At 40.1% G+C, this 9,808-nt stretch overlaps 1 non-coding gene across 1 annotated transcript; it reads left to right on the forward strand.

Annotated features, from left to right (window-relative positions):
* Window positions 1–9,042: 9,042 nt before the first annotated feature.
* Window positions 9,043–9,114, forward strand: Trnaq-uug (transfer RNA glutamine (anticodon UUG)). The gene has a single exon. It is a non-coding gene; the product is annotated as a tRNA-Gln (tRNA).
* The last annotated feature ends 694 nt before the right edge of the window (window positions 9,115–9,808 follow it).

Genomic DNA, 9,808 nt, shown 5'->3' on the forward strand with positions numbered 1-9,808 from the left:
AACAATATATTTTGCAATTGTTTTCTGGCTTTTGGTTTTGCAAAATCATCAATAAGTACGGTAAATTGTCGACTTAATGCGGTCTTGTTTTCCAGTACTATGAGTGTCAAATAGCGGAGTCGAGGTTGACCCATACTATTTCTTAAATAAGTTTTGATCATTTTTAATTTGGTGAATGATCCGTCGGCTGTTGCAGAAATGACAGGTATTGTATAAAATAATAATACTGCGGTAAACACATCCGTATTATAGCATCCTAGCATTGCGTATTTAGTTATAATTTCCTTGCTTAATTGGTGAACAGACCATTCCGGAGTTCATTTAGGTAGAACAAAGTGATAAAATATATTGAAGTGAAAAATTTGGACCTATTATAACAAAATATTTACTTTGGAACTGGTCACATTTTTGTAATAAAGTTGCTTCATCTACAGTGACCAATAATGATGGTGTTAAGAAATTATACAGGGTGGTTCATTGATCGTGACCGGGCCAAATATCTCACGAAATAAGCGTCAAACGAAAAAAACTTCAAAAAACGAAACTTGTCTAGCTTGAAGGGGGAAACCAGATGGCGCTATGGTTGGCCCGCTAGATGGCGCTGCTGTAGGTCAAACGGATATCAACTGCGTTTTTTTAAGTAGGAACCCCCATTTTTATTACATATTCGTGTAGTACGTAAAGAAATATGAATCTTTTAGTTGGACCACTTTTTTCGCTTTGTGATAGATGGCGCTGTTATAGTCACAAACATATGGCTCATAATTTTTGACGAACAGTTGGTAACAGGTAGGTTTTTTTATATTAAAATGCAGAACGTAGGTACGTTAAAAATTTTATTTCGGTTGTTCCAATGTGATATATGTACCTCTGTGAACTTATCATTTCTGAGAACGCATGCTGTTACAGCGTGATTACCTGTAAATACCACATTAATGCAATAAATGCTCGAAATGGTGTCCGTCAATCTCAATGCATTTGGCAATACGTGTAACGACATTCCTCTCAACAGCGAGTAGTTCGACTTCCGTAATGTTCGCACATGCATTGACAATGCGCTGACGCATGTTGTCAGGCGTTGTCGGTGGATCACGATGGCAAATATCCTTCAACTTTCCCCACAGAAAGAAATTCGGGGACGTCCGATCCGGTGAACGTGCGGGCCATGGTATGGTGCTTCGACGACCAATCCACCTGTCATGAAATATGCTATTCAATACCGCTTCAACTGCACGCGAGCTATGTGCCGGACATCTATCATGTTGGAAGTACATCGCCATTCTGTCATGCCATGAAACATCTTGTAGTAACATCGGTAGAACATAGGAAATCAGCATACATTGCACCATTTAGATTGCCATCGATAAAATGGGTGCCAATTATCCTTCCTCCCATAATGCCGCACCATACATTAACCCGCCAAGGTCGCTGATGTTCCACTTGTCGCAGTCATCGTGTATTTTCCGTTGCCGAATAGTGCATATTATGCCGGTTTACGTTACCGCTGTTGGTGAATGACGCTTCGTCGCTAAATAGAACGCGTGCAAAAAATCTGTCATCGTCCCGTAATTTCTCTTGTGTCCAGTGGCAGAAGTGTAGACGACGTTCAAAGCCGTCGCCATGCAATTCCTGGTACATAGAAATATGGTACGGGTGCAATCGGTGTTGATGTAACATTCTCAACACCGACGTTTTTGAGATTCCCGATTCTCGCGCAATTTGTCTGCTACTGATGTGCGGATTAGCCGCGACAGCAGCTAAATCACCTACTTGGGCATCATCATTTGTTGCAGGTCGTGGTTGACGTTTCACATGTGGCTGAACACTTCCTGTTTCCTTAAATAACGTAACCATCCGGCGAACGGTCCGGACACTTGGATGATGTCGTCCAGGACATCGAGCAGCACACATAGCACACGCCCGTTGGGCATTTTGATCACAATAGCCATGCATCAACAAGATATCGATCTTTTCCGCAATTGGTAAACGGTCCATTTTAACACGGTAATGTATCAGGAAGCAAATGCTGTCCGCACTGGCAGAATGTTACGTGATACCACGTACTTATACGTTTGTGACTATTACATCGCCATCTAACACAAAGTGAAAAAAGTGGTCCATCCAAAACATTCATATTTCTTTACGCACTACACGAATATGTAAGAAAAATGGGAGTTCCTAATTAAAGAAACGCAGTTGATATCCGTTTGACCTATGGCAGCGCCATCTAGCTGTCCAACCATAGCGCCATCTGGTTTCCCCCTTCAAGCTAGACGAGTTTCGTTCTTTGTAGAGTTTTCGTTTGATGCTTATTTCGTGAGATATTTGGCCCGGTCACTATCAATGGACCACCCTGTATCTTACAGTGTTAAACATGGCTGTTACTCAGCAACCGTATACTAGTTTCAACATAGGATTATACAGCCTACCGGTTGCACATTCTGCGTCTAGTACATTTTTGAAAATGGGAACTTTACAAATTTCTTCCCTTTATCAAAATCAGTGGTCAGAAGCTAGTTCATCAAAATCACTGGCTTTGCGCTTGATTGATTCGAAATCACTTCTATACAATATCATTTTGTTTTAACATCTTCTAAAGCTTTACTTGTCTCGTACAAATCGAAATCGCGTTTTTTTTTTTTTTAAATTCTGGATGCATAATTGATGTCATTCAATATTTGGCGCATGAATTCACAAAGGAATACGAACTCGAAATTTAGCATTTTTGTTTTATTGCTTTCTGCTTCGCTACGCTGATCTTCACTGGAACTCTTCAGTACTACGTATTTCTGATAATGTCTGATCATATAAAAAAAAAACGAACTTTCATTGCGGATGTCGTATTAACTCTGCTAGACCATCTCGCCAAATTTAATTTTCTTGGGGTGGCTTCCGATTAGCCAGTGAAATTCGATAGCAGATCCCAACGCTTAATGCTATTTCTGAAAAAATATATGTCTTGTACTGTTTCGAAGAAAAGCTGTACTTCCACAAAACTGCTAACGGCATCGTTTATTACTAAATTCAAATTATGACTGGCGCAATGTACATACTCCGCATTTGGCTGACTATTTTTAATCTGCTTTTGTACACCATTATAAACGGTTGCTCATCAGACCCCCTCATACCTTGACCCAGACACTTTTTTAAATCAGTATTTTTGTCAATAAAAAATAATTTAGTCACCTGTTTGACAAAATCTGCTGCGCCATGTATGATAAGTGCATAAAAGCCTAGAAATAATCCTTTTACTTCTATATCGATTGGGTGTCCATTTTCCAACCTCGTTATTAGTGCACATCTCATAACAATGCTTAGCTGATCTACCGCCGATATATCCTGTGCAGTGTCCACTATGATGGTGAAAAACGATGATGCTGTAATTTATTCTAGCATCTCATTAACGGTTTTTTTCCTAAGCACTCAATCATTTCAGTTTGAATTGTTGGACTCGGATACGCTTAGAGCGTGTAAAGGAAAAGGCATAATTTTAAAAATGTTTTCGGATGCAAGCAATTTAAAGAATAAAAAAAATAAAATTCTAAAAAAATTTGTTAGAAGTAAAAACGATTACCTTTGGGCATATCCGAAACTTGCCACCAAATGTGATCATACCGGGCCACAAGCTCTGCAACGGACAGAAAATTGGAGTGATATACTTCTTCCTAACTTTTGAAGTTCTCTCGGTGTCCTCTGAAAGAAAATGAAATTTTTGCTAGAGCAAGTATGATATCGAATGACTTTCTAAGAACCATTTTTCAAAATGATGCTTCTTTACGAATTGCATATTCAACTCCCTTGTCGAAAGTATCGTCCTTTTTTCATATTTTTTTCACAGCACATGCATCCGTACGGCCACTCGAGGAACTGTGTCTTTTATTCTTTCTGATAAGTGCTTTCAGTCCTGATTACCCGTACACAGTACTTTACTCTTTTGCATAGCAAACAACCAACAAGTTTAACTTGTCAATACTCCGAAACTCCGAAACTGAAACATAGTACGATACTGAAGCGCCTAGAACCGCTCGACCACAGCGGCCGGCGTTTCCCAAGTCATAGTAAGTTTTATTTACCTTTTCGAAGAATGTATAGGTCGACTGTTCATTCCCTGTTTCGTATGCTACGCAGATGTCGTCGACATGATCGGTGGCGTCGTCGTGGCCGGCGATATTTTTAACTGCAATTATTATCGGATCGTCTTCAGTAGGCCTCTCAACAGATAGCACGTTATCTGAGTCACAAATGTTTGGGCCGGAAGACTTGCAGAAGGCTGGGTATGAAGTTTGTCAGTGTTTGTTTACTCTCTTCTTTTTCCTGACGTTGTTTTCACTTAAACTCACCATTGGGTTATTTTTTTATCCATGATTTTAGTTCACATCAACAAAAACTCTGTAAGCAAACAGTCCTAATGCTTGGTACCCGTTATGTGTTCGAGTCGAAGTCGAATACTCACTGCACAGCACTGACGCTACATTTTAAGATTAAACCTGACGTAAACATTGCGCTATGTATACTTCCGCGTTTGCTGTTACCTCATCGGCCTGTCGTTTACGTGCAACTTAATGCACTCCCTCTCGAGTACACTCAAATAAGATGACAATAATACAAAAAAAATGGCTCTGAGCACTATGGGACTTAACAGCTATGGTCATCAGTCCCCTAGAACTTAGAACTACTTAAACCTAACTAACCTAAGGACATCACACAACACCCAGCCATCACGGACAGTAATACAACTTGTGCCTTAATGTCGCCGATAAGACCGAAAAAATCTTTCAACCACACAAATATTACAGGCACATTTGCGCTGACTGGTTAGCTGTGCCAGCTAACTAATATGAACACCTGCAGATTCCTGCTGAGAAACAACAAAACAGCAAATGCTAATTGATTTTAAGATAATGAATTAAAATACGGTAAAACTTCGGAAATACGCACTTGAACAGCCAAGTGGAAAGCATATTACGGCAAGAGGAATATATATATATATATATATATATATATATATATATATATATATATATATATATATATATATATATATATAGTGGGTATGATATACCCTTTTCCTCGAAAATTTCTCTCCTTCATACTCCCTCTGTATTACCACAGATGACATGCCAGTGATCTCATTTGTACTAAGATTTCAGTACACGCGAGGTGCCTATTTGCTCCCACTGCCCTGCGTGGAATACTCCTCCTGTAAATTCTGATTAATGTTCACCAACCTGCAGTCTTCTATAGCTGTTGTTTCCTGCGTAGAATACAGCACTCGTGAATCCGTTATACTGAGGCTGTGATAAACTCTTTGTTTATTGTATAAATAACTATATCTTCAATTAGTTTGTTTATGTGGGATGCCACTCCCTTTTTATTAGCAGGACACGAGAAACTGCACAATTATAATCCACTTGATGAATTACAAATAATCTACATTCTTCACACTTTCATGGAAAATAAACAAAACAATGAACTGCGTATTTGCGTAATTACTATCAAATTGTTCTCAGTTCCATTTCCACATTACCAGAGATTGCTATTTCTTAACCGATAACGACCAAGGTTGACAACATGTCTTGTCTTCCGATACTGCCAAGCCAGCTCTGATCTTACAGCCGAACCATTTCGCCCTCGATCCAAGTTACGCGTGATCCGATGATCTCCGAAATGCTTCGTCTGCCTTTTCATCTAGAAGTTGTTTATTATTCTGCGTGTTATTAACACTTTTGAAATAATAGAACGATAGCCTGCTATTGAGAGATGCATTAATATGAAATGCAAGTAAATTCACAGTTTAGTTTTTCTAATATTAATAACAGAAACTTATCATTTAGGCGTGCTACTTCCGAACGCAGCAGCCAATCGCGGAGGAGGACCACACTTTAGGCGGTCTTTCTCACCACAGGCCTACCGAACAAACCATCTGTCATCGGTACCTCAGTGCCTTCCCAGCTGCTCTGAGAAGCTGAATATGATGGCTGCAAAGCTAGAAATATTACAATGTGACTGTCAGAAAAAGAGCAGGTAAAGAAAGTGAAGCCACTGAAAGCAGTATTTACCGTCATTAACTCGTCTGGTAACCTTTTATAGCTCCCTCGATATCCGATGGATACAGTCATACAGATCACCACTGGAGACGTTATCTGCTACACCGACGACGACCTGATCACTAACACGATCCACAAAACCATCCACATTTTCTCCTCTTCTTTCACGAAATTCAGAATGCGATTGGTTACAACACTTTATTGGTATCTATGATTAAGGACCATTTGCTTAGGGTTGGTTGATTTGGGGGAGAAGGGAACAAACAGCGAGGTCATCGGTCCCATTGGATTAGGAAAGGAAGTTGGCCGTGCCCTCTCAAAGGAATTATCCCGGCATTTGCCTGGAGGGATTTAGGGAATCACGGAAAACCTAAATCAGGATGGCCGGAGGCGGGTCTGAACTGTCGTCCTCACGAATGCGAGTCCAGTGTGCTGACCAATGGGCCACCTCGATCGGCTTCCCTCAGGGCAATTCCCTACACAAACAGGTTACCACGCTGAATGTCGTATTATTGCTTATCCGCTACGACTTGGCCCCTCGCTGCCGCCGAGAAGACTGGGGCCGTGCGGAGCAAGACCTTAGCAGACGCGGGGAGTAAAGGTCGTTCCCTTGCAGGGCCTGTAATTTCGCGCACAATAACTATCGTTTTCGAAATTAAAAATGACGTGCGGCAACAACAATGTTCCGTAATAATTACACTGTAGATATTTCATATTCAGATGTGGCCACACACTTTATCGTTTTCGAAATTAAAAATGACGTGCGGCAACAACAGTGTTCCGTAATAATTACATTGTAGATATTTCATATTCAGATGTGGTCACACACTTACTGTCAAACTCACTGCTAGTAATTCAGCGTCATTCATTGTTAGTTCGCATTGATTGGCAGCCACGGCAATACCGACTCAATCGATAACACCCGTCCGTCGGTCTTCGAGGACAAGCAATGCACCCTGTTATGTTTTTCTTCTGGAGATGGGAGAAATTTTTGTGATTTCCGTTCGTGCCATTCGAAGTTTGTTGGTCAGTCGAAAATTCTTGATTCAACTAACATGTTATACAACATCATTCATGGAGGGCGAGCGGCACCTTGAGCTTGGGGGCTCCGGAGCCCTATGTTAGCTACGCCATTGATTATAAACAGCTTCGCCACACTGATTATAAACAGCTTCGCCACGGAAGTATGATGCTACAACTGGTAGGTCCCTGGCGTTGGCAGCAATGGCAAAAAGAAAAAAGGACAGGCGGTGCGGAGTGGTCTGTATGGAACGACGAAAGCGAACTGTGGGCCCATTGGACAACTGTTCTTGTACTGAAATACTGCATTTTTCTCAACTTCATATAATATACATTTTGAGTAATGATTGATAAAAACCTTACGCGAATTATGCCATCCAAATATTTCATTAAAGGCGCCGACAGTTTTACCTGGGCACAGTCGGGGGCGCCTCGTGCCGCTGCTACATGCTTCTCGTCTGTGTGTGCTGCATTCATTGCACACATGTATACCGAAAATAGCACGTCTCGACATAAGATGAGGTGCCATAACTAACAACCCCGCCTATTAACTTGGCCATCGAGTATCTGGGATACTTTGAATTATTATTCAGTTCAAAGAATCGATGTACCAAATTGTACAGTATATATTAAGGATTTATGAAATTGTACCGCAAATGTAATAAGTGTTATCTGCATGTGTAATTGCGAAAACTAAAGAAACCGCTGGAGAAAAATGAAGCGGTTGATTGAACATGGACACTGCAGCTGGCAAACAAATGCCAAGCAAAGCAGGGAAACCTAAAAGTTGGAAGAAATGTGCAGAAGTAATACGTGAAGGGCAGAAACATTACGACAGTGTCATGGAAAGGGAAGAGGGAGTGGATGAAGATGCGATGGAGGAAGCAAAACCGGAAAGATGAATTTGAAAGAGCAATAAAAAACCTTAGTCCAAACAAGAAACTGGAGTGGACTAATTCTCTCAGAATTATGCAAATCTTGGAGGAGGGGGCACCACATTTTTTCCAGCTCTAGATTCAGTTTTGTATCTGTGTTATCATTTATGTTGCCCTATGTTTTCTCTTGTGACGATGTGACTGCATCCGTTCGAGCAGATGCCTACAACGCCAAAACACTGTAGTTTCGCTAGTGGAATTTTATGGTCTGGTGCATGAACGCATAGTTAGCTAATGCATTTGTTTCCGTTATGTAATACAGTTCATTTTGTTATTTATTTCTTCACGTAAATTTTCGGATCTTTTTTTAACTCTCACGTTGTACGTTTGAGAACGACCACTTCTCCCTGTCTCATTAAAACGTGGTTGAATGTTTTTCGTAATATATGTCGGCGTTTTTCGTCTTTCCTGGTCATAACATGGGTTTTTACTTAAATACTTAATACATGAAGTGGAGCCCTCAAAATGTAGATACAGTACTTGCAGGAAATGCTGGTGGAATTTGTGCCTTAATTTGTGTAATGCGATGTTCTGTATTTGGAGATTGATATAATCTGTTGTGGGAAGGAACAATATTTAAGTATAATCGCTAGCAATGGTTTTCTAGCAGCACTTTGAGTATAATGTATGCAAAACAAAGTGATATCAGCTGACTGGGCAGATTAACTTTCAAACATGGCTGCCTAACTTTCATTTGAAATTGATATCAGTTTACTGCTTGTAATATTACTTATTATGTACAGGAAGTACACGTAAAAATTAAAATGGGATCTCGCAAACTATTCGTAGGTTTTGAAGCTTGGAGTTTATCATGCAATTAAATGCGTCAACCATTTTTTTTTATTTTACGGTAAATAGACATGGCGTAAGAAATATTCCGTGGTGGCGTTTCTGTTTTTGTTATATTGCCGCCGTATTTCGTGTACTGGCCAAAGCTGTGAGTGTCTTTAAACCAGTTATTAACAATATTTAACCAAAGGAAAAACCATGTAACGTGTTGCTTTGTTAAGTTTAAAATTAAAGAACTTGTCTAGCAAGAAGGTCCCATGGTGTAATGGTTAGCACTCTGGACTTTGAATCCAGCGATCCGAGTTCAAATCTCGGTGGGACCTCAAAATATTTTATTTCTTTACCCACGATGTTCTTTCGATTTAGATACGTTGTAGTTCAGCAGCGGCGTAAATTCGCTGTCTAGAAATTGTATGACCTCACTCTTATGATCTGCTGCTCGTTCTATTTGGGCATGGATACAGATTTATTGTGATTAGTCAAATAATACAACCGTATGAAACTATTTTCGCCCTTCCCACCCACGTACGTTCCCTCGATTTAGAAACGTTAGAGCTTTAAAACCAGCATAAGTTTGTTGTCTTGTATGATCTCACTTGCATTTGTAATCTGCCGCTTGCTCTATTTTGGCTTGGATAGCGATTTGTTGTTGGAGTTTGGCAAATGATACAACCGGGTGAAATTATAGTTTTACCATGTCCATTATTGCTCTTACTTAGAAATTTACGTGCGTGTTGCAGACCTGAATATTTGTGACGGGGCTTCTGAACGACATCGTTTCCTTTGGAATGTTCGTAAGATCATAGACATGAAAACGCTGTACAGAATTTTATATCTGCTGTTGAACAGACTTAGTATTTTCTCATATTGATTTCTGATGGTGTGTTTTAATAAACAACAATTTTACCAGCTGTAAGCGGAGTTATACCTGATATCATGACTTTCAACAGCTGCGGTTGCCCGGGACATAAAATAGTTTTCTGATATACTTTTGTATGAGTGGACTGAGTTCAGAAC

The sequence above is a fragment of the Schistocerca nitens genome, chromosome 1, assembly GCF_023898315.1.
Source record: "Schistocerca nitens isolate TAMUIC-IGC-003100 chromosome 1, iqSchNite1.1, whole genome shotgun sequence".
Taxonomy (NCBI): Eukaryota; Metazoa; Arthropoda; class Insecta; order Orthoptera; family Acrididae; genus Schistocerca; species Schistocerca nitens.